Source organism: Thunnus thynnus, chromosome 22, assembly GCF_963924715.1.
Source record: "Thunnus thynnus chromosome 22, fThuThy2.1, whole genome shotgun sequence".
NCBI lineage: Eukaryota > Metazoa > Chordata > Actinopteri > Scombriformes > Scombridae > Thunnus > Thunnus thynnus.
The window spans coordinates 24,808,870-24,835,650 of record NC_089538.1 but is presented as its reverse complement, the minus strand read 5'-3'; the positions used below and the strand labels follow the sequence as shown (position 1 = coordinate 24,835,650).

General features: G+C 40.3%; 1 protein-coding gene across 1 annotated transcript in view; it reads right to left on the bottom strand.

The window, feature by feature from the left end:
- Positions 1–25,040, bottom strand: part of npy2rl (neuropeptide Y receptor Y2, like) — a 66,259-nt gene extending 41,219 nt beyond the window's left edge. The window contains exon 1 of the mRNA XM_067579959.1: positions 24,495–25,040. The gene's annotated coding sequence lies outside the window, so the exon portion shown is untranslated. The remainder of the gene's footprint in view (positions 1–24,494) is intronic.
- Between the last annotated feature and the right edge of the window lie 1,741 nt (positions 25,041–26,781).

The window sequence follows — 26,781 nt, the reverse complement described above, 5'->3', positions numbered from 1 at the left end:
TGACCTGTTGTGCCAAACTTTTAGATTTAGATTTTATATTGATTTCTGGTGACTTTAATATTCATGTAGATAACACTACAGACTACTATAGAGAGCTAAACCTGCTGGAGGCCTTTGGTCTCTCTCAGCATGTCCCACTCATAACCTTGGCTATACCTCAGGCTTAATTATATCCAAAAGGAGTTAATGTCCTTTCCCTGTCAGCACATGACGTTGCATTATAAAGACCATTACTGCATCTTTGTCATAATCAATCTTGATCCTGGAAGGGTCACCTCTGTCAAAACTGTGCAGAAACAGTGCCTGCCTGCTAATCCAGCTGATACCTTTGCTACCAAATTCTGTATGTTGTAACGTGTGCTGTGTCCTGTAATGACATGATATTCACCTTTAATCAGGGTACTAAACTGGTTTTAGATTATGTTGCTCCTGTTAACATCAAAGTGTTGTCTGATAAAAGTCCTTGGCTAACGGATGAATTAATAGGGAGAAAGTAAAGAGACAGCAGAAGGCTGAGCATAATGGTGTAAAACCCAGACTCAAGAGCATCTTGATATTTACAAAAATCTATTAATTTGTTATAACTCAGAAGTTAGAAAAGCAAGGCAAGAACATTTTAAAAATATAATAAACAATAATACACAGAATTCAAGGACTCTCTTTTCAAACTTTTAAATAACTCCAGAACTTCAGTTCCAGGTGATTTTATTTCCACTGATGTGTGAGGATTTTGCAGCCTTCTTTCACAACAAAATAACGACTATTAGGGCAAATATTCCCTTAATGACTCGTGTTCCTCCCACCCTGCCTCCTTCTCAGTTCACTACTATTTAAACAAATGTTGCACCAGTTAGTGCTGATGATCTTGGAGCGGTGGTTCTTAACTGTTACACTTCTTACCTTGATCCCATCCCCACCTCCTTTTTTAAAAAGCGTTTTTAACCGTTTAAACACCTCTTTACTATCTGGTATTTTTCCCATCTCACTCAAGTCTTCAATTGTTAAACCACTAAAGAAGCCCACTCTAGACCCATCTATTATTTATACCTAAAAGACCAATCCCTTACCTCCCGTTCCTAAGCAAAGTTATTGAAAAAGACGCCCACAAGCAGTTAATTGACCACCTGGCAACCAACAAAATACAGGATCTCTACTGATCCGGTTTTAGCGCCAACCATAGTATAGAAACTGTCACAGTTATGCAGACGAATGGACCCAAATGCAGAGACAACAAGCAGCTGACAGGAACTGAAGAATATGGTTATTTATTTACTAGACTTCAGTTACTGGCAGATGAAGAAAAAAAAAAAACTGGCTGACTTGACACATGAGGAGCAAAAAAGCTCCAAACACTGAGATACATTGACCACGAACTGACAAAGAACTCAAAGAACAGACAGGTATAAATACACAAGGAACTAATCTCAGAACAAGACAAAGCTAGAGTGGGGCAGGCACTGGAAAAGGAGGGAAACAGGTTAACAATGAAGACAACAAGAGTGTGGCAGGAAATAAACAGGACAAGGCTAACAAGACTAAACACTGAATGGATGTGAAGGGGGAAAACAGCCTGAGCAGAACTACAGCAACACATGAGAAACACAAGGTTATAAACTGTCAAGAATAAAATCAAAGCAAGGCAGAGATAGAGCTCAAGAGAGCAAGAGCCCTCGACTCAAAGGAAAAAAACAATGCCAAGCTGCAGTTATCACAAACAGTCTGTAACCCAGAGCACATTCAAAACACACACAGAGCAACACCAAAAACCCCAAAACACAAAAAGTCCAGAAACAGAGTCCATGACAGAACTTAGTCAAAGTTATTAATGATTTACAAGTAAATAGTGGCAATGGTGGAGTTTCTATTTTAGTATTATTGGATCTAAGTTCAGCATTTAAAACCATTGATCATGATATTTTAATGGAGAGGCTTGAGAGGTGGGTTGGCCTATCTGGGTCAGCACTGGACTGGGTTTTTATCATACCTCAAAGGACGTGATTTTAGTGTTTGTCTTGGGAATTTTAGCTCCAAAACAATTTTTTTTCATGTGGTGTTCCCCAGGGCTCAATTTTAGGCCCATTACTGTTTAGTTAGTGTGAATGCTGAAGGCAAGCTTTTCAGCTTTCTAGAATATTCCAGTGATTTTATATATTCTTTAAAAATATTAAAATTTATAATGGGAAGTCTATGGGAGGAATGTTTGAAAGCTAATATGTCAAAAACTAAAAGTGTTAAACTGTTCATATTTGATGTACAGGTGTCTCATGTCGAAGTGCTGAACATATTAAAACATTGTACCTATAGCGCCTCCATGTGGTCAGTTATTACATGTTTAGACTTTTGGCTAATAACTCATGAACCATAAGACCTATCAAAAAAATATTTAGTCAGGATGTTCCTTGGATGATGCTGATTAGACTGATATAGGCCACGCCCATTTGTGCCTATCAAATTATTCCGTCATTTTGTTTTTTTCAATAAACATGTGTTTTGCTTATGTTGGCACATATTTCATCCAGTCTTCACCAAACTTGGTACATATCATGTTTAAAGGACCCTGAACGTTATTTGTTCTCAGATATCACTTACGGTTTGTCTGTTATTGGTTAGCAAACTTTTGAAGGTGTGGCCTAATGCACTTAATGGTCAATAACTCCTCAATACTGAATCGGATTGTGACCAAATTTGGAAATTTTGTACACAAGGTGACCTTACAGACGTGTGTAACATTTCATAAGGTTCTGCCCAGAGGGGGCGCTAAAGTAACCTTATAACATGATATTTCAGCAATTCTATTGTCTTTAATGAAATGAAACTTGGTACACAGGTTTTCCATGAGAATCTGCACGACATACTGAATCATGGCACCTTGTGGTCATAAACAAAACACCGCCATACTACTTATTAACTGCCACATCTATTAAATGTAACATGCCATGGTAATCAAATTCAATTTGTACAGATGGGGATCCTGAACAAATGTTTAGTATTTTCAGCAATGCTTTGCGATTCCTTCCAGTTTTCAGCCCTCACACGCATTTTCCACAGGAAATGCATTTCTAGTTTGTACTTGCTGTCCTCGGGCAAACTTATCAAGATACAGAATGTGTGTTGCCATAATTATGCTGATGACACACAACTACATATTTCCCTGTCAAACAATAACCTGAGAGCTATTGACACACTATCAGAATGTATGAAGGATATTGATAACTGGATGTCTAGCAAGTTTTTACAGTTAGACAGTGACAAGACAGAAATCCTAGTTATCGGGGCAAAGGCTAACAGACAGGAAATCTCTTTTACATTGTCACAACTGTCTCTGGAAAAGACACTCACCTCACTTTCCAGAGCCACATTAGCAGCACAATTAAAACTGGATTTTATCATTTCAGAAATATCTCAAAGATGGACTTGCTGCTCACAAGAATACTTAAAAAAGCATCTCGATCGACTGCAGCTGCTGGAGTTTTAACTAGAAAAAAGAAATACAACCATATAACACCTGTGCTGAGGTCCTTATACTGGCTTCCACTAAATATTAGAACTGATTTTAGCTTTTATGCTCCAAGCTGCTGGAACATCCTGCTCACTAATGTTGGGTCTGCTCCATCGTCTTTTAAGACTAAACTGAAAACATTCCTTTTTAGCTGCACCTTTCAGTAGTCTGGTTTGCTGGTCTTAATTATTATTTTATTTTATTTTATTCCTTCTATCAAAAAGTTTTTTAACTCACGTGTATTAATATAAGTAAGTAAGTTTGTTTTAATTGTGTTTACTTATGTCTAATGTTTGATCTTGTACACTATCCACCTTTTTTTTCTTTGGCTGCAACGTCTGTGGTAGTTCACACTCTGTGAAGCAAATTGTGTTTCCACCAGGAATGAAACGTGTTATATAAATTAACTTTTGCTTGCTTGCCTGCTTTTATCCATTCTGTCTCACTGAAGCAAAGAAATTCAGTTTTACAAAAAATCAGCAGTGAGAAATGGGCTTGGTACTCCCTCTGCATGGTGATCCCAATTGTTTAGGCATGTTTTTTTCCAAACAGCTGGTAATTAAATGCCTCTGTGTCCCTGTTCATCTGTCTGAAGAACAAAAGTCGATTTTTTATTTTTTTTAGGAATGAAAGCCGGGATCTGTAGTTTCAGCCAAAACCTTTCAAGCTCAGTCTTCCAGATATTGGAGGACTGAGTGATGATGATGATGATGAAACCTGACAGTAAAGTCAGGCCCAGACTGCACACCAGATCAAAAATGGCCCGGTCCTTTATTAAGTAACAATAACAATTTCAAGCAACAACTGTGTTACAGACAAACACGAAATACGTCTCAAAATACAGTCTCAGAATGAAACACTGCAGCTATAAATCATCAATAAAATGTTGAATACAGTCATATAAAATATTACATCCTAGAGATCCAGACTCCTTGAAACAACCCAATGATTAGATCTAAAAAAATATAAATATAACTCGTCATTTAGGTTCTAAAACATCCCAAAATACCAACAACCAGATGAGAGAACAGACACATTTAATTACAGGTTTGTCACCCTTGTGTTTTTTTCTCTTTTCGCCCACCTTTATATTTTCTTTATGTTGTTAGTATTTTATGGAACTGAACTGCATTCAAGAAAAATCATTTAGAGGCCTTATCTCGTAATTATGACTCACTAATGACTCATAATTACAAGATAGTGTTACACAGTATTCTGTGACCCGATTAGGAATTTCAGCTATATTGCCACTGCAAAGGTTTTTATCATATGTAATTGCATGTTTTAATTTGATAGCTGTTATCAAATGGTTCCATAGTATTTAGATTGGGGGTTATTAATCATTTTGTACCAGCTGCTTCTGAATGAACTTTCAGCAGATCAGTGTGATTTCCACCTGAACGACTTTTGATGCTAAATGTTTATTGTATTTTGTTACTCGTAATCTTCGTCTACATTAAGCTGGCTAAATCCCAGAATGCCGTTTTCGAGCAAAAACAACAAGTGTCCACAGCAGGAGTTTCAGCTTGTTTCTGCAAATACCTCCATCCACATTAAAACACCAAAACAGATGATTCTCCTCCTACTGGGCATGTGCAGAGGACAGAGGAGTAAGTCAGCCACAGAAAACCAGCAAAGAAGAAACGGTTTTCTGTTTCTCAGCAGATTCCGACAGTTTAAGCAGAGAAAGGTGGTAGATATCTACGTTTGACTCCAGACACACTGTCGTAGACGATAAAGAGAGCAACACTCGCATGAAGCCGTCCACCAATGTAATGCGACGCTACTGCCACCATCTGTTTTGTCAGCAATATGACAGCGCACAAAGCTCAGTTTTCCCCCGTACACAATACAATGCCAAGCTAGCGTTTTCACATTTACACACTCTTGACGATGTTTCGAGAAAAGCTCAGTTTTCAGGGGAGAAAAACACTGTTTTAGTCTGGACGGAGGAACAAGACAGAGAAGAAGACATAGTCTGAGAGTCAAACAGGCCAACGTAATCCCTCCAGCAATGACGTTTATGATGCTATTGCTTCATTTCACATCCGTCAACATATCAATGTCATGTACATAATTGCATCACATCATCAGAACATCTGATTGAACTAATAATAAAACCATCCACATTATCCCAGTGACAGTAATATCTCCCAGAGTCTAAAACCAAAGAGGAAATAAAAGTAAATTAAATCCGGTAGCACTCTGTCTTCTCACATAGTGATGATTAACACATCTTAACCTTTTCTCATAATTACAAGAAGTTACCTTGTAATTATGACGCACTAATTATAGAATAAGACCTCCATTTTTTTTCCCTTTGGTGAACGCTATGTGCAGCTGTACTCTCTCTGGCAAAATGATGGTCGGTCACAACCGTTTTATCTCATGGAAGACAACCAGTTTTTCATCTAGTATGCTTTTTAAGGCCCCGACAGAAAAACGAGCATGGAACTGATGCTCAGGCTTGTTCTTAGTCGGCACATAATGAGTGATTTTAAGAGAATTTGTTGAATTCAGTTTTCTGGGGGATACGAGCGGAAAGTCACGAGTGATCCAGACCTGACGAACGAGCAATGAACATGAACATTTCAGACTTAACTGCCTTAAAAATGTTCTCACTAAAGACTTAAATTGAGAAAAAAAAACAACAACTACATATAAGTTTTTACCTTGTAAAACCTCAGAAGAAGAAGAAGAAAAATAAGACAGCGTCGCACCTTTTTAAAACATGAAATGTGATGTTCGATGTATTTGCATGGCTTGGTCTCAATTATGTAAAACAAAAAGCAAAACACTACTGCAGTGTCGCCTACACAAAATTCAGCCTGCAAACACATCATTTATCTGAGCTTCATGCACACCTTGTTCACATTAATCCCTTTAAAAAACCTCCCTGCTCCCCGTGACATGATACATGTGCTTCAATATGTAAATCATGTGGTACTTTTAGCTAAAAGTGTGACTGTTAATTCCCAACTCGCCTCCTTTCCTGCTGAAATACTGATTATTGAACTTTAGGAAGAACATGGTTATAAATCATGATTTTAATAAAAAACATGTCTACTTCTGTTTTCTTATCAACACCATTTAATGAAGATAGTCAATGACATGAAAGATGTGAGATGTTCGAATGCGGCTGAAATCTGAAAAGTGCCTCCAAACAGTTGAGTGAAGCACGTTTGAGCTCGGCCTCTTTCTGCATCGCGCTGCCTGGGATGAGGACGAAAATAGAGGTGCTGCAAGTGACAGGGAAGTGAGAAAATGGAGTGATGAATAAATCAGGGGATGGTGATGCGTAGCTAAATGGAAAGAGAGAGAATGCATTAGAGAGAAGGGTATCTGTGTATCAGTCGATGCCTGTAAATACAAAAAGCGTGCCTAACATTTTTAGCGGAGAGAAAGTGACCAGAGAGCTTTGGGGGTTTTTAGCTAAATGTAGGAGTCGTCCTCTTTACCAAAAATGACAATCAGTTGTCAGATAAAATGTTCATGGTACATGATGGGATATCTGCTTTTAAAAACAGTTGTCACACATGAAGCCTGACAATTTATTAATCAGATGAAACACATTTCATCCCTTTGAGTCCATTAAAGAAGTGAGGAAGACATTTTGCAGGTTGTTAAAGCTGAGAAATTATGGCTGCTTTAAATCATGATGGTAGTAAATGTCTATAATAAGGATAATAAAACAAATCATTATTCATAAAGCACCTTTTTAAAAAGGGGAATTCTGGTTTATCTAAACCTGACATACACTCACATAAACCAAGAACCAGAGCAGGTAGTTTGTTTACTTTCAGTCTGACTCAGTTTGAAATGACTCATGTAATGAAATCCTGTTTATATGGAAAGTTGTAGGAGTCTCAGCACTTTTCCCATAATATGTTTTTTTTTGTGTGTGTGACTCCTCGTTTCCCTGAATCTCTAAAACAGAGCGTGTGAGAGCAAAGTCAGCGTAACACACAGAACCACAATGGACATGTTAACGGGAAAAACATCAGGACAAAAGTAAACTTTACTTATTTAGACTTTAACACATTATTTTATTCTGAGAATTATGTTCATAAGTATTCAAGACATTTATGTAGGGCTGCAACATACAGTGATTTTCATTACTGATTCATCTGCTGATTATATTAATCATTTGGTCAATAAAAATGTCAGAAAACAGTGAAAAATGTCCATCACAGTTTTCTAAAGCCCAAGCAGAAATCTTCAGATTGGTTGTTTTGTTTCACAAACAGTCCAAAACTAAAATAGATTCACTTTACTATCATGTAAGTTAAAGAAATGCTGCAAATCTTCACAGTCCAGATGCTGGAACTTCATCGATGACTGAACCGACAGTCCAGGAGTCTGAGAGGAGCGTCAACAGGTTTGTGACTGACTCTCTACGTAAAAGTGTGAATTACCTTCTGCTTTAATGGAAGTGTTTCACTTTTACGAGATAAAAGGCTTCAAGGATTCTCGTCTCTGTGGATTATTTATATCTCAGGGAAACTTTCCCATCAATGGATCCAAAAGTCCAAAAATAGGTGTTGGATAAAGGGGGGCTTGTCTTATAATCAGGGTGGTCTTATATTTGGCCGTGTCCACATACTTTTGGCCATACACTACACTGCAGCTGTTCTCCCTCCCTCCCTCCATTCATCTCCTGCTCTCTCTATCAGGGGAATTAATTAAAGCTGACGTTATTATTGAGGTTACGGTCGACTTGGTGGGAACATTCAGCCATAAAATTCCATGTTTATCTTCTTATCAACAACCTATTACCACACACACACGCGGGGGGTGGGGGGGTGGGGGGGGGCTGTCAGCGCTCTGTTAGCCACATGGCCACTGGCTTCGGTTCCACGTTTAATACGTTCAAATATATTGACTCATTATGGTGCTTACTGGAAAAGAGAGAGAGAGCCCAGACATCATTATTTTATAGCTACAGTAGCAAACACACATGTACACACACACACACACACGGCTTCCATCCTCCTCCAACAAATACAACACAAACAGGTATATGTTCTTGCTGCCAGAGGTCTTAGGTGAAGGTCTAATGAGTTTTTGGAGCAAAGACAGAATTTATTCAAGTGTTTTCTCTAGTGGATCGATGACTGGGTGTCTTTTTATTCTCTCTACATCCTTGTATTTCTCGCTCCGATGAGGAATGCAAAAAGCACCATGTGAAGAAAAATCCATCTTGTTTTTATGTTCTTTAAGAGGAGGAACGGTTGTATTCATACAGATGTTAGACATGAATAATACTGGTGGTGGAAACTGTGTTGTGTATTGTGCTCACACACAATAAACCAGACAGTTTAATTCCAGAGTGTCTTTAGACTCCAAGAAAATATAATATATGTTTTTCTTAAAGGACACGTTCACAATTTTTCAAGTGTGTCTTAAAAAAGCTATGTAATTATTCCACATATGTAATTATTCCACATTAAAATGTCTAAAAACAGCTAGACCTATGTTATATATGTTGTTGAGTTGTGTACTTACATTATCCCAAATGAAATCTGTAATTTAATCAAAGTAACGGACCGTTTCATTTGGTCGCCTGTCGATGGCGTCATACCTCCTCTACCAAAGAGTAAACACGCACAAGATGCATACGGCGGCGCTGTGTTTGTCCGCTACAATGGCGTCTACCAAAGAGTAACTTACACACATACAAGATAATACATCGGTGTTGTGGTTGTTCCACACAAACTGTTATAAATGGACTTTTATTCAGTTTTAAGACACATTTTCATGATAAATTTAGGTGGTTTTTAACTATATCTTTTAGCCGGAAGAAGGATTTTAGTCATTTGACGTCTGGATCTTAAGTTATCAGAGAAATAAACTGGACAAACGTTAGCAGCAGCTCGGCTAACAGCCCCTCCAGGAAGTCCGGTGCTCGCCGAACATCGTCGGAGAAACACAGATTTTTTTGGTGAAACAGCTTTATTCAGTGTTTTTACCTGTAATCTCCAGGTCGGTTTGCTCTGGAGAGGAGGAGACCTCTGCAGGTAAAAACATCCTGAATGATGAACACTGGAGTAATCCTATCCCGGTGAAGCTGGTTATTTAACAATGAAGACAACAACTCCCATGATCCCTTGCTACTTCACACCGTCATCACACTCCGTCTGTTGTTATTGTTTTGATTGAGACGCCTAGCGGCTGAAATTACATATTGTGCGTTTAAACCAGCGGTCAAGTGTCCAAATGAGCAGTGAAAGAGGTTTTCCTCGCTGTAATCATTCCTCCTGTTCATACTGGATATTAAAAGATCCTTCAAATGTGTTTTCAATGGAAGTGATGGAGGCCAAAATCCACAGTGTGTCCACACAGTCATTTAAAAGTAGATGTGAAGCTTCTATTCAGCTTCATCAGTCTGAGTTAGTCATATCAAGTGGATATCTGACACATTTACAGTCTTTTTAGCATCAAATTCCCTCTTTGTGTTTCCTCGGACAGTGTTTCCCTGTTGAGCTGCAGGTGGAAGTATAGTAACAAAAAGAGGAACTTTGGCACTAAAAAGACTGTAACGTTGAAAGATATCTACTTGATGAAAGTTTTATACTAAAACTAACACTTGTCCGTTATGAGAAAATTAGCTTCCTAGCCACTGTGGCTAGCACGGCCGCTAAGAAGTTAGGAAAAAGTCTCTTAACTGTCAGCTTTGTCAAGATGGTTCGGTTTTGTTCAATGACGTGAATTTCGTGGGTCACCAAAGTTGCATTCGGCGCAATTTAAATTTTTTTCACATCAAGTTTAAGTTTGCTAATTAGCCTAATTGAGCTCTTACATTTTATCTTTTGGGCATACTCTTACTCAGGCTGTTACCAGCTGAGCCTGGATATCAATAATCTTTCACATTGACTGAGACGCTTTACGACATGTAATATTTCTTCCTGTCACAGCTGTTGGTGATCAGCTTCTCTTGAAGTGTATTTATTCGTTTCATCCTCAGATGAATCTGTCTCCTCTTTTATCTGCCATCTGAGCTGAGTTTGAAGGATTTTTTCCTGGCAGGTAGCGTTGACATTTACATCCTGCAGCTAGAAAACACACTCTCCTCTCTCTTCCTCCTCTTCATTTAATTTCACTTCAGTCCACCTCGGCTTTATTGCCATGATAAATCCCAGTTACACACGCTGTCAGCCAGGTGGCCTGGAGGTGACGCAGAGAAATCACAGGTTTGAGCTCTTATCTGCTCACACAGACTGTTTGCAAGCTTTTTGTTTTTATTACTGAGTGTTCAATCATCTTCACTTTATTTCTTTCTCTCCCCAGGCTCCTTATCTTTTCTCCTTGTTTAATTCTGTCTGTCCCTCCTTTCTTAATCTCTATCCTCCCCTCCTTGCTTTCCTTGTCTTTCATAGTGTAATCAGCTGTGTGCTGGTATTTGCCATGTTTCCCCTCCTACACCACTGCAACTGTTTTCCTCTCTTCTCCTCACTCCCTTCTCTTTTACCGCCTCCCGTTTTTGTTGCTGCCGACTTCTGTTTCTATTTTTTATCTCTTAAAAGTAGTTGCAACACCCCTGTTCTCCCTACAGTCTGCCTACTGATAGTTGATCAAAAGTCTTGATCATTGCTTGAGGCAGCAGCAGTGAAACACATCGACTTTTCATGTAATATTTAGCAAAAGCATGAAAATATTTTTAAAGCTTCTACAAACTCACAATCTACCCACACGAGGTTTTTACTTTACCTGATTGACATACAGGATTTGTTGCACCTGTAAGAGCAAGACTCTTAAAGTTCAGTTCATTACAGTCGATTCACTCACAGGGACGAAGTAAATCTGTACAAAGTTTTTGTTGTTCTGTTGGTGAACTTTGACCTGAAAACTCACAACGTTAACCAACAACAACCCGTCTCAATCAAGCCTCCAGGGACAGCACCAGGCTGCAAAGCCAATTTGACATAGTAGCCAAACGATGTCATTACAACTTTTCGGGTTGACGTGATGCAAACTGACCCGACGCGTTTCGGCTTGTGGCCTTCATCAGGGTCATTCAATGTCATCCAATGACCCTGATGAAGGCCACAAGCCGAAACGCGTCGGTCAACTAATAAAGTTGTTCTTCATACTACAAGTGTTGCTGGAGTTCTCATCTTTCTAGACTTCTTTCCCTTCTCCGTGCACCTTGGAAGTAGGTGAAGTTGTGCCAGAGACCCTCACTCTACAAACGGTGAAGATGTGTTTGAGCGAAATTACTTGTTTTATTGTCAGAGTTTGATCCATTCGGTCCGATAACAGTTGGAAAGTCTAGAAGAGCCGCACAACTAAATTATTAAAAAAAACTAAAAAACTGGAGGTGGAAGCCCGCGGAAACATGGCAGACTTTATAATGGTGCCATCTTTGAACATGGTTTCCAGGTCTCCTTAACTTTTTAACATCCACCGGGTTGCCAGCGACCTGCTTAAGCCAGTTGTAAACAGTAGTATCACACAGCAATGAGTAATGGCACAATTTGGCCAATTGGAGATGATTGGAGAGGTTCGGAGACACCAGTGACACCACAAACTAAAAACTCCCCAGCTCCCATTAGGTTAGACCTAGAGGTCTGGAATTTTATACAGATTGACAAGATGTAGAAGGTTTATGGTGTTCTGGCATAAAGCATGTCCTAGTTATTGTTATTCAAATACGACTCATTATAGATGAGGACCAAAAACACTTTTTTGAGCCTTATTTGAACTGATGTAGTTTTGTTTGTGTTTTAGCCACATGCTAAACAAACACATTTCCAGAAACTAGAAGATGTCACTTGTCAAATGAAGCCTAATACATGCATCATTGTCAGGAACGAGGAAGCAGGAGTGGACCCAAATGCAGAGGCCGGAATGCAGATTTGACGAAAATCTCCTTTAATCTTGCAACGGTCAAGAACAGAACAATGCAAACAGAGCCGAACAGAACTAGCAGATAAAACAAATGATCCAACAAAGACTGAACAAAAAAACAGGACTTAAATAGTAACTGAACTAACGAGAAGATGAGGTGCAGGTGGGGAGATGGGTGGAGAACTCAGGAGAAGGGAATGAACAGACGGACGGAGCCGATTGGCTGGGGGAACACTGGGAGCAGGGCAGGACTAACGAGGGTGATGCAGGGCAGGTCAGTCAATCAGTCAATCAATCAATCGATCAATTTTTATTCATATAGCGCCAAATCAAAACAAAAGTCATCTCAGGACACTTTTCACATAGAGCAGGTCAAGACCGTACTCTTTAATTTACAGAGACCCAACAATTCCCCCCATGAGCAGCACTTGGCGACAGCGGGAAGGAAAAACTCCCCTTTAACGGGTAGAAACCTCAAACAGAACCCGGCTCTTGGTGGGCGGCCATCTGCTTTGACCGGAAACCCAAAAGAACACAAAAAGTACAAAAACCAAACAAAGTCCAGGCAGGATGTGACAATCATGGCCTTACAGTTCTTCTGTTTGGGTATACCAAATAGGCGAAAATTCTATGAAAAAGGGTGGATGTTGAAGGGTTAATACATCCATGGTCTCACAGAGCTGACATGTGAGGGGATGGAGAGCCAGAGAAAACAAAATGGAGGACGCTAATGTAGCTAATTAGCTGTGTATAAACTCAACAAAAGAGCAATGATTCACAGACAGGAGTCGATGGTGCAAACATATCTTTTGAATAAACTTTTTGAACTTATTGTCCCGTTAGCAACTGAGCTAAGCGAACAAGCTAATGAGTTTACTGGCCGTTAGCAAGCGTGTTAGCTCTGAGAGCTTCCCTCTTCAGTTCCTTTTATTGAACTAAACTGTGTGCAGTAGTGAACAAAATGCCAGAGGAGAGTCAACAGAACAGTAAGAGAGAAAGTTACGTGAACATTGTGACTGACTGAGTTTAGCAGTTAGCATTTAACCAGCTAACCCTGCAAGTAGTTACTGTCACCAAGCTTCATGGTTTTTACATGGACAAGCGAATTACACTTTGTGGTGCTGCTTTATATTATAATTACTTCATGAAGTTTGGTGACTTCACCAACTTTAGCAAAAGTTTGAGAAGCCACAACAGCTGAAAACACAGAGACATCACAGTCGCTTGCATTGTGTACGCCAGCTGTTTAGTTTTCTGAGAGTTTATTTCACAAGTTAACAAAAGCAAAGAACTCAAATCTGTTTGCTGGAACAAACACAAGACGCACATCAACAAGCCGACAGCGTCCTTGAGACACTCAGTACTGACCTGCTCACTCACTATTACTTACTGTGAATCAGACCTTCAGTTTGACTCTAGTCCATCTGTTGTTCACCCTGTCAACGGGTCCTTGAGCAAGACAATGAATCTTACTGCTGTTCAGTCACTGCAAAGCACTTCGGATCGATGCAGTTATATTTCATTAGTCAGTGAGGGAAGATGCATCAAGTTTATTTATAAAGCCTGAAAAGTTTGAGAGGGTTTTATAGTCTGTGAAGCAAACAACAAACTCTGTCCTTACAGACTTGATTCAGACAGCCTGCTCACGTACTTTCTTCTTGTACTGGGTTTGTTTTTTTTCTGGTTTGAGCCCCTTAGTTCCAACAAAAATTGAAATCTTAGTGCTGCAGCATACAATATCATCTCAGAATATAGTGCTTTTCCAACTTTATGGCAAGTTTGAGGAAGACTTGCCAGTAAACTCAAGAGGATGAAAATGTTTTCACAAAGAAATGAGGCATCCTGGTGCAGTCTGAGATCAAAACAAGGGAGAAGAAGTAAGCTTTTTAAAACATTTCTTAATTAAAGCTGCTTTACAAATATCAAATTAAACCTCGTTATGTTTAAAAGCATCATTTTAGTGGTGAAACTCTTGTTCCACCGTCTCTAATGTGAGAATTTGCTGCTTTTTTTCATGATTATAAACTGAATATTTTTGGGTTTTGGACTGTTGGTTGGACAAAACAAGACATTTGGAGATGTTGACTTGTGCTCAGTGAAACTGTGGATGGGATTCATTATTATTATGTAACATTATATAAACTAGATGCATAATTAATTGAAAGAATAATCAACAGATCATTTTACAATGAAAATAATTGTTAGTTGCAATAATTTCTTTTTGCCTGTGGCTCTCTGTGACTTCATACTTTTTACATTTTTTTGTTTTTTTATTGATAAAAAACAAGAATATGATACTAAAGAAAAGCCAAAATAGGCGATTAACATGAGCTAAGAAGGGAGACGATAGATAACATGATAACGGGGGGGGTTCCAGGGGTATGACGTACATTATGTGAGATATACAAGATAACAGAACGATTGGGTGTTTTGACAACCATCGTAGACTGATGCTACAACGCTTTGAGAAGCAAATCAGTCACATCCCATAGAAAATGTGTTCATTCACCCTGAGCAAACACGGCTTTCACTGTGCATAACAAAGCTAAAATTAGCTCTTGTTGGACATTTTAATGTTATTGTAGCTAAATTAAATGTCCTCACTTTATAAAAAACTGTCCTCACAATCCCAGAAACGTCTTCCCTTTTCCAAACTGTTTCCACATAAATGTCAGTTTTAAAAAGTATCATCACCTCATTAAATGTGCTCACTAAGATAGATGAACAGCTGCACACACATCACTTCCTGCTTTTGAAGTCGATGGACACCAGCTGTTATGATACATTAGACAAAAAAATCAAGTATAGTAGATTATTATTACCTTGTGACAACGACCACAACCTTAAAGATCCAGTGAAAATGTTACTGGACCAGTGAAAAGCTTCAAAGAGTTTGTTATATTTGGCAGCCAGAAGCTAAACAAGAACATAACTGACCGTCCTTCCTTCCCTTTCTGTTGTAAACACGGAGGCCTTTTTCAGTGCTTAGTACTCTAAGCTGAGCAGCTTAATGTTTCTCCTGTTTTGCCTCTTATAATGTAGACAAAGCAGGTGTTAGCTGCACATTTAGATCTATTATATATACTGTATAGTGTTTAAAAGTGCAGACATTAGCAGTGTGTAAACAGTCAGACTCCTGCTCTCTGTCAGGTCTGTTAGTGTGGTCCAAGTCAAATTCCTACACAGTAGAAAAAGAAGCTCTGCCCTCTCTGGATCCTCAATCACGCACGTTTGCACTATTATTATCCTCATGGTGAAACAAATAGGAGACACTCGGCCTCTTCTGACAACAAAACAAAATGGAGAAATAAAAATAGCCAGAAAAATGTATCTAAATGTAAAACACATGAGTAAACGTTTGGTTTTAGCCAAATGACAACATGGGTCAGATCAGTAGTCTGAAATCTCAACTACTTTCTAGACTGCCATGAAATTTTGTTCAGATATTCATGGTCCCCAGAGGACGAATACTACTGACTCTGGTGATCTTCTGTCTTTTCCTTTAGCGCCACCATGACGTTCACATTTGTGAAATCCGGCGCACACATTCAGGTCAGCCTCAGGATGAATCATAATAACTTTGGTGATCCTTTGAGTTTTCAGCTGGTGCCAAACTTTTAATTTGTCCGATACTTTGGTTTGTGACTAATCACTTGCAAAACTAATGACATCCCTATCAGCCGCCACTGTACTTTGTGTTTAGTGTTGATTAGCAAATGTTAGCATGCTATCTAAACTAAAACATGGCAAACATTATACCTGCTAAACATCAGCATGTTGCCGTTAGATGTGTTTCCATCAACATATTTTATTTGTTCAATCTGAACTATCACAAGAAAGCTTTTATGCTTAGCAGAGCTGGAAAAGTTGGTGATAAAAGTAAAAAAGGGAAAAAGCTCAACGGAAACAATCTGAACAGCTGAAAACATCAGATCTGTGTGGAGTGATGATGAGGAGACTGTAACCTTCCTCAATTGAACACATGAAACAGACAGAAATGTCATATTTCCATCACGTTTTCCATCGTTTGAGCTTTGACTGCTGCTCTTTTAATGACATCATCACGTTGTGTTTCTTCTTCTGCAACGGTTTAATGGCGCCGACTGGAGAATTAGCGCCACCTGCTGTTTATCTTGATGTCTTTTTACATAAAAGCAGTGGACAAATGGGGACAAACATTAATATGAATTTTTCTTTTGCAGATGTTCTGCATACTTTTTATATATTTGGGTTGAAACCTAACTATTGTCAGCATTTAGCTCATGCTAAGTACAGCCTCACATAGCCAATAGCATGGCTGTAGATCAGACTACACAAATTCAGCCTGATTTTGACATGATTTTGTTGTCGCCAACATATTTCTTGTGTCGGGCCTGATTTTGAACGTTGGGAACAATAAACAGGTGTGTAGTGTGACATAACTGAAGAACAGCGATGTGGCGTCTGGGATGTCCTACGACACCCTGATGAAAGGTCTAGCATGTCAGAATGTTTTGTATTGTCCTGCCTAGTGTGACATCTCCTACGATGTGTTCTTTAACATCCACCAATAGGATGACAGATGCTCTCCGGCGCACATCTGTCAACACCAACACACAAAGTCAAAGCTGTTCTCCAGCGGCTGTCTGGCCGAGCTGAGAAGCATTTACAAAACCTGCCGTCACCAGTGACTGTTTTCTTGATTTCAGTTATAATTCACTGTATAGTTTTTCAGTTATAACTGAAATAAGACAACAGTCACTGATGACTGACGTTTTGCTGCCTGAATCAGCCTGTGGAGGAGGTGGAGGTGACTAAACGTGGCTTAACTCAGCTGGACAGCTTTGACTTTCTGTGTCGGTGTTTACATACGTGCACCAGAGAGCACTTTGGTTACCACCTGATATTAAAACATACCTTTGTATCTTCATTTACCAAAGTAGGCTATATAATTTCCAAAAACCAATCATTTTTTTCTCCATGAGACCTTCTGTTTACATTAGGGGTGTGCCCGAATACAAATACATTATTCGGCAAAGCACAGATAGGTTTTAAATGAATATTTGTTTCATACAAGTATTTTAAAAATTATTTGTTGGGGGTGTTCCCCAGAGATAAAGCTGAGCTACTGACACATGCAAAGTGCTCCCACGGGAACTCTCCATAACCTGTTGTTCCTCTTCTCCTTTCCACAAAGTCAGGTTGTAAAAAATAGGCAATAAATGAAAAGTGCAAAGCAATAATGGCCTTTGAAGTTCTTCCCTAAACGTTACACGCTGTGCTGTCTCTGTGTTATGGGTGTAAAAATAGGTAGAGGTCTGTCTGCAATGAGGTGATGAGTAAAGTTTTATCTCAGTAGTCAGCGCAGTCGTCTATGATCTGGGAGACTCCAGTTCAAAACCCTGTGTGGGGACCTACTTCGTAAGGTAGTTTATCCATGAATTCTTATTATAATATTCTAATTTTCTAAAAATTAAAAGTGTAATAAAAACAAAAACAGGATTTTTAAGCCTCTCTCTACTTTTATTCAAATACAAATACAGATACAAATACTGGGATCTCTGAACATCCCTAGTTTACATAATGTAATGGTTTATGTAATATTCTTGACACCCAGTAACGGGTCCACAATCACTTTTTCTTTCTTTTGTGACTTTACAGCATCACACAGAGCTTCTGTAGCCATGATTGACAGTTTCTTGACTCTCCTCCTCGACGACTTATGAACTTTCACAGGGTCGTTAATGATGATTGGTCGGGGTTGTACCTCAACCAAGACACACCAAGAATTAATCTGACATGGTGACCATCATGAAAGACAAAGATATCATGTAGTCTGATCCCGGCATTAGTCTTGAGTGAAGAGTATGCTGCATTAAAACTATATTGTTTTTGGATTTAGTTAACAAGAATGAAATGTATACCGCCGTTTTGTATTAACAGGAAGTGATGCCATATGGGCGCCAATGGACTCAAACTGCCCCGTTGGTTGATTTCACAAAACGTAAAGGTATGCTAACATTTATAAACCATTCATCCAGATGAAACAGACAAATATAATACACACGTTATGTACATGTTTTTTCTAAAGATGAAGAAATTTGATCTACATTTTCCACTCAGTCCCTCATTCGGAGGGAAATCCACTGGATAGCTGTACGGTACAAAACAGGAAGAGGGCGCTAAAGCCTTTGGTGTTTCTTTAAAAAGGAGCGAAAGGACGACGAAAACATCCAGCATGTTTATCTTCTTCAGGGACGGGGGGGGGGGGGTGGCAGGTGGGAATGGAAAAGCACTGAGAATGATGGGAAAACTGCAGAAATAGCTCCACTGATGTGAAATAGAGGACACAAATTCTTTGAACACATCTACACACACTGTACTTTTTTTTTTTTTTTAAGACAGTGTTTCCTTGATTTATCTGTGACATTTTCTCTTAAATCATGGCAGCACTCGTGTTTCCTCCCCTGAAACCTTTACAGTCCTCAGAGACTCCAAAACCAGAATCACTGTTGAACACGCCTGCCAGTGTGAGTGTGTTCGCTCAGAGAAACAGGGACACGGAGGACACGTGTTGTCGACAGTTGGAGGGCAGTAAAACAGAGAGAGAGAGAGAGAGAGAGAGAGAGGAGGAGGATGACGGTGAGGGGGCGAGAGACCTGGCAACAGACTGGCAGAGAGAGAGAGAGAGAGGGATGGACGGAGATAGAGGAGAGAGATACTGAAGGGAAAAGGGCCGAGATACAGATTGTTAAATGAAGCTGAACTGATGAAACAATGAAATAAAAGATATTACAGCAGCTCACAGGGACTAATTCATATTAAAGCACATGTAGCTTTAGGAAAATGTAGGAAAAAAATAACTAAAATTAAGAAGGAAACATTCAAGATAATCAGAATAATAACTGGTTTTTACTGGTTGTTATCACAGGCAGGCTGGAGGCCACAGGAGGCGCCGTTCCTCCAGAGCAAATAGATGAATGAGATAGATGATGGAGGGAATAATAGGAAAATTAATTACAACATGTTCGTCCACTAATGTGACACCTTCTGCTTCCTCCTCCTGTCTTTCCTCCTCCTCCTCCTTCCATCCTTTCCTCTCCTGTCTCCCCCTCTTACACTCTCCTTTCTACAATCTAGGAAGTCCAGCTGGAGCTACAGATTCAGTCCTCCTCTAACCTTTCCTCTCCTCCCTCATTTACCTCCTCCTTCTCCTTCGTCCTCCTGTCTCTCCCTGGTGTCCCCTACCACCTCCTCTCCTCCTTTTCTATTCCTCTCCCTCACTACTTCCTTCCCTTCCCTTCCTCTTCTTATCCTTTTGCTTCTCTCTCCCTCCTCGCCTCCCCTTTGCCTCACTATTCCTACCCTACAGCTCCTCTTCTTACCCCCCGTTTTTCCCTTCCTTACTCCCTCCTGTCCCTCCCTATACCTCTTCCTTTGAGTTTCTCCCCATCCTGTTACCACTTACATCCTTCCCTACACCTCCTCATCACCTCTCTGATCTCCTCATTTCCATCCTTTTGTTGTTACTGCACCCTGACTTTGGTTTTCAGAGCTTCACAGCTACAAAATTAATCTCCCGATGGAAAAAACCCCCCCAGCTCACTGAGGTCCTTGAATAATAAATATAATCTATGAGCATCTATAAATAAAGAAAAGGGGACAATTCGAGTGACATTATGAATGACTGCTCGACGTTTTATGACAGTAAAAAGCAAACATTTGTCCTTCATCCAATTTACTTTCTGATAGGAGACAAACACATCACTTCATATGTTGAGAGGACTTATGAACCCTTGAGGACAAGAGGCGGACAGTCAGGATGATTGACAGGTGATGGAGGGAAGAAAGGCGGGGCTAAAACTGCATGTGTGTGTGTGTGCAGAGATACAATAAACACACTGTACCCTGCGGCTTTAATTGCCCAGCATCTGTAACCATGGCGCTCTCATTAGACAGATAGTGAGACAACGAGGAGAAACAGAAAGAGAGATAAAGTGACTAGTCGATACCTCACTTGGTGTTTACATGTGTCTACATCCTGGATCATGGTGTGTGTTTTTGCACATATGCAGTGTGTGTGTGTGTGTGTGTGTGCTGGTATCTGGCAACACACATTCGCAGTGGGGGGCCATTAAACGGCGATTGGCGGCAAGACCTCGGCACAGCAGGAGAGCTGCAGGCTGTTGTGATTACGTAACCGTGCAAACGGTTACACTTGTCACTTTCAGGCGTCTGCTGAGAGAAAACGGCGCCGGTCCTGGAGAGACGATGACGTGCGTCTAACAGCTGCACACACACACACACACACACTCTCTCCTGGCTTCTGATTCATCACAAGGTGACGAAACATCTGGATTCATTAAGCTGAGAGTCCAAAAAAAAACCTCTTCAATCAATTTTTGGTTATTAGCAAAAAAGAAACAGATGGCTCTAAACTGTCACGATCAATAACATTTTTAAACTGTAGATTTCTGCCTTGAGTTTTTAAAAAGTGCATCATGTCTGTCGTTGCCTTTTAAGCTGATTTACTCTCACTTTTAACCAAGCGGCAACTTGGCTGGGAGTTAGGCAGCGTCACGCACTGCCAAGATGGCGACGGCGGGAGCGGCTCGCTTTGAGCTTCAAAACCGCTCTTCAGAAACTAACGGGTGACGTCAGTCTATGGGCGTAACCCCAGAGTCACAGAGTACAGGTGTAGCGGTGGAACCATGAAGTTTATTTTGTTTTAAGGGTTTTGAGCCTGTTTTTCGCTAGCGAAAATTAGCATTAGCGTTAGCATTATCACAATTAACCATAGACGGTAAATGTACCATGCTAACCAAGCTAACAGCTAGTGTTAGCGCCACCCTCTCGTCCAAATACGGTCACTTCTGGCTCCAAAAATCCAAGATGGCGACGGCCGGAGCGGCTCGCTTTGAGAGCTTCAAAACCGCTCTTCAGAAACCAACGGGTGACGTCACGGTAACTACGTCCATATTTTTATACAGTCTATGCTTTTAACAGACAAAAACATGAAACGTTGCGTAGCATGTAAACGTTGTAGCAGCTGAGCCTAAACTTAAAGGATTACTGGTGATTTAAAGCCTGATATATCTTCTTCCTCTGTGCCGTAGACCTCCATTGATGAGTTAATAACAGCGATCACGTTTTCAGTCTCTGGAGAGTAGTTCTGTTTAAGGCAGACGCTACTGAGCATGTGCAGGAACGTGGTTCTGTGTACAGCTTTGCTAACTCATTTTACTACAAAACACAACCTATAAATCTCTCAGAGAACTTCAAAGTCAAGAGGTTGTGATCTGAAGCACAACAAGCTAGTGAAGCTCTGTTAACGGACTACAGTTCTGTACACAGGACTACTCTCCAGAGACTCACAACGTGACTGTGACGTGATCGCTGTTATTAGTCTTCGGAGCCGTTTCTAAACAAACTGACGCGACCAAACTCTTCATGATGAAGGAAGATGTTACTCAGAGCAGCGGTGAGACTCACTGATGTGTTTGATTTATAGTTTTAGGAAAACAACGGAGGAATAAGATACACAGTAGAGAAAACTACCAGCCACATCCTTTAAGTTTAACTGCTGCAACCTTTAAATGCTACTGATTTAATTAGCAGGTGATGTTTTGAAGGAAACACGGGTGATTTGCAGTGTAAATATTGGACATCAGGGCATCCTGAGTCCTGCAGGTGCTTATGTTTAGGCAACAAAAGCACTTTGGTTAAGATCAGTTAAATATTAATAAAGTAAACACGTCCTGTCTCGTGCTTCAAGTCACTTTTGATTTCTTTAATATTTAACAAAGACTCTGATCTTTGTTTAACTTTAACTAACTGCTGCGAAAGCTTAAACAAAAACCCTAAAAAGGATTAATCATGCTTCAGTTGCTACAAGCAGATACTAGGAAAACAACTGAAATATGTTGTCAGGGGATATTTTGCAGATATGTTCATTAAAAACGCTCATTATTTTTTGATAAAAAAAAACAGGATAAAAGGTTTTGCTTCTGTTCAGAATTACAAAACACAAGCAGATTAAATCAGCCTGAAAAAAAAAAAAAAGGCTGAAAGATTAATTTCACAGTGAAGCTGCAGTTCAGCGAACATGAGACGATGTCAGGATCTGTCAGAACGAGCTCGACGGCTTCGCTCTAATCAATCAGAGCAACATTTCACAGAGTCAGAAGGAAACAGAAACCCCCCCGAACCCCCCCCCCCTGACATTTAACAACTGTAAAAGACTCCGTCAGTCACAATCAGCTGGAGATGTGAGATGATGATTTCTGCTTTCCAAGGACTCCCAACACTTCAAAGTTTTATTTGAACTCATTACGTTTTGAACATCTGGAGCCCAAACTTTGCTTTCCAGAAGGTTCAGAGGTGAATCTCAGAGCAGAAACTTGAGTTTATGTTCATTTTTATTTCAAAATCTTCTTCTTGAACCTTTTTCTAAAGATCATTTCCTTACTTCTAACAATATAAACGACTACTTTGGCAGATTTGATGAGGGATTTAAAGTGGTTTGGGTTTAATACTGAATCTATCGGAGCCATAACTGTGAAACGTCCTCACTGTGGAAATCACAGTTTAGCAAAATAATCTTGACTCAAGGTCCATTTAGCAGCCTTTTCTGGAGCTTTCAACCACATCTCACAGCCAGAACATTTCAACTGGACAACTAAACCTTCTAATCTACAGAGAAATTAACAGATTGCTTTTTTTTTTTTTTGCAGGAAATGGAACAATATATGTCAGGCTCTTGTGCATCTGCATTAAACATCTGTTTTAAAAGATACAACTTTCACCAAATCACATGTAAAAGAAATCACTCTTTTTGTGCATTTCAGTGTTTTTTACGAACCAACGAACCAAAACTACAGAAGTATGACGTGACGAGTTCCTGTATTTCCCGTCATATCATCCAACATATAATCTTCCAAACCTGCTGAGTCATAGACTTTCTGCTGGTGAGGATATTAAAATTTGTCCAGTGTGATGCATTATTAGAAGTGGGTCACCAGCTGTCAGCTTGGAGGGAAACACTGCGCCTCATTAAGCTCCTGATATGATTTTTTTTAAAAAGATAACAATTCAGGCTATTTCCTGTTTGATCTTTTGCTCTGCAGAGACATCACAGTCGGACATATGAAAGTTTCTCATCTCAGGCAGATATCGTAACTTTAAGGTCGTCTCCAGAGTCGGTGCGATATATTAGCTGCTGAATAAAGCTCACGGAGCACACAGTGGTGAAAATAAATCAGTGATGGACCAAAACATCTCAGGAGAAGCTGAAGCCTCCTCCGGCTTCTCCTCATCATTGGAGAGGAGAAGAAGAAGAGCTGCTTTAGGCTTGTGTGTGTGTGTGTGTGTGTGTGTGTGTGTGTGTGTGTGTGGCACTCACATCTATTGTGCTTGTCATTAAACAGCATGCCAACACTACCTGTGAAAACCATGTATCTCCAAATCCTGTATTTTCTGTGATAAGAACTTATATTTTGAGCTTTTAATTAACAATCCAAGAAGCTTTAATGAGATAATCAGAGAGTCAGTGGTGAGAAGTAACTGAGTACAGAAGCAGCTGGACATAAAGTCGCTTAAATGAGCTCCACATAAAGCTGAAACATGAATGTACTGGTTATAATGGAGGATTTATACTTGTAATAGAGTATTTCTACTCTGTTTGTTTGTTTTTTTTCCTTGTGTTCCTCTGCGTGTTGTTGGTTGCTGTAGCTGCAATTTTCCATTTGGATTAATAATATCTATCAATCAATCAATCTATCAATCAATCAATCTATCTGATAAAATCATGTTAAAAATCATCAAACTTGGAGATACGTGGTTTCCATCGGACTCTACAGTGTTTCTGTTTGTCTCTAAGCACGTGCGTTTCCTCTGCGTGTGCGCGCGAGCTGTAGGTACCGTGTATCAATATATATATATCACATGCACGTGCAGACTATAGGCGCGTGTGAGTGATTACTGTGTGATGTTGATGTGCGCGTTCTTCCAAATGCATCTGCGCACGTGTGTGTGTGTGTGTGTTTACCACCTCATACCTGCGCGTGCCTGTATAAACGTGCAGCTGTGTATATATATATACACTCACAATATAACCTATATCACATATGCACTGAGCGTGTGCGCGCGCGTGTGCGGCTGACACACTGACCTCTGTGTCTCGCGGTGTCTCCGAGGTCTTTAGGACGGAGCTCGGGTCCCGGCAGCGGTCACTGACCCCGGCTCGCTCCTCTCTGCTCCCCCAGCAGCCCGGACTGAAACCCCGCAGACTGTCACTCGGATCCCGGCTGCCATGAAACACAGATGCGTATCAACAGCCGGATGTCTGGAGATGGTTGCGAGTTTAAATCCCCATCGTCTGGCTCCGCGTGCGACCGTCCCACCACTGCCTCCTCTCTCTCTGTCTGATTTATTTTATATCTAAGCCGGATCTCCCTTTTTTATTTTAATTTTCCTGTTTTTTTATTATTAAAATCACACAATTTCCTCTTCAGAGTGGCACGTTTCTGCCACTTTGGATCCGCGGAACCAGCTGTTATATTCGGCCACGCGTCCCGCAGAGGAAGCGCTCTGAAGACCCGAACATGTCCGACAGATTCAGCGTCCTCAACACAGGAGAAGTGGAAGGAGAAAGAAGGGCTTTTAGTTGAGGATTTGAAACGTGAGCGATCCCCTCTCCTCCTCCTCCCCCTCCTCTCTCTCTCTCTCTCTCTCTCTCTCTCTCTCTCTCTCTCTCTCTCTCTCTCTCTCTCTCTCTCTCTCTCCTCTACGCCGCCGGTGTCTCCGTCCGTGCGCTCTGGACACGGATCCGGGAGTGAAGCGCTTTACGCGCGGCGCGTAAAAGCCTAGCGGAGGATTTATTTTCTTCTCTCCTTTATGGGGGGTGGAAGCGAGGAGGAGGAGGAAGAGGAGGAGGGGAGGAAGAGGTGGTGGGTTTTAGGGAGAAGAAGAAATTGTTTTAAAAAAGAGAAGGTGGAAAAAATGGAGAGAGAGAGAGAAGTAAATGAAAGTGGTTGTTGTTGGAGAAGAGGTGGGAAGCAGAGAGAGCAGAAACAGAGATGGAGGAAAATGTTGGAAGATTAGGAAAAGGGAAAGGGGCAGTAAGAGAGGAGAAAATGCTGAAAGGAGGAATAAGAGGAGGAGAGGAATGGAGGAGGAACAGAGAAGCTGGTGGAGGAGGAGAGTGTAAGAGACAGAAGGAAGGAGGCTGAAGGGAAAGAAAGAAGAGAAAACTGTGGGAGGAGAAGCAGGGAAAGATGTAGGAGCTTTAAGAGATGAAGGGATAAGAGAGGAGATGAAGAAGAGGAGGAGAGCAATGATTTTATAAGCGCAGGCTGCAGAGAGAAGGAGGGAAAATCTTTATTCAAATGTTGACATGAAAAAGATCGTAAGTGATCTGGCTTCTGATCAAAAAGCTGCAAATCCTCCAGAGACAGAAACTCAACTCTTTAATGTTTGTCTGAGCATCTTTGTGTGTGTTTTGCAGCTGGAAAACCAGCCTGTAAACGGACCGCAGGCTGTTCCTCAGGATCAATAAATGTGTAGATATGATGTCTATCGATTACTCACCACACGAGCTCATGATTTGTTTCACGGTGGCGAGGCCGGAGGCGTGTCTGCGGCGATCAACACAGCGTGCTGCAATTTATACGTGTCAGAAGTTAAATAGATTTTCACTTAAATCACCTTCCTGTTTCCAAAGACCAGAAGTCTGCAGATGCTCATTTAAACACCAAGAAACAAAAACTTTGCTATTGTTAGATTTTTACTGTTCTACTGATGGGATAAAGACGTCATCTTTGTCCAGACAACAGTGAGAGAAGACAGGTCTCGTTAGCTTGTTGCGTTTTCCCTTTTTCACACAAAAAAAAAGTTAAAGTGAAGCAAAATACATCTGTAAACGTGTGTTCAGGCAGAAAGTGATTTTTTTTTTTTGCCTCACATCACTTGCATGAATTTAATTAATTCCTTCAAATAGTCAATGGAGCAAAATAGCTGTAAGCTAGCTAGCAACAGACACACCGACCGTGTGTGTTTGTGTTCAGCTCCGACTCTTTCTTTCATTTCCCTCCAGTCTCTCAACTTTTTCTTTCTCGTCTTTGTATGAAGCAGATCCATAAAGCTCTGGGATACGCACAGATCCTTTATGTTTAAAGTTGAAACACTTGCAGACTGTCTCAACACATATCCATGTCTATCTCAATTTTATTCATTTTTCATATTGTCTTTTTAGATACAGTACTGTGCAAAGGTTTTAGGCACTTTAGATATTTCGATTCGTATCTATAATACAGCACCGACAGAGAGGCGTCTGATCGCTGCCAAATGTATCCTGCAGCATGACAACGAGCCCAAACATCCACTCATAGAGAACTATCTTCAGCAACAAGAAGAACAAGGAGTCAAATATTGATTTCATTAAGGTTTCTGTTTGCTCA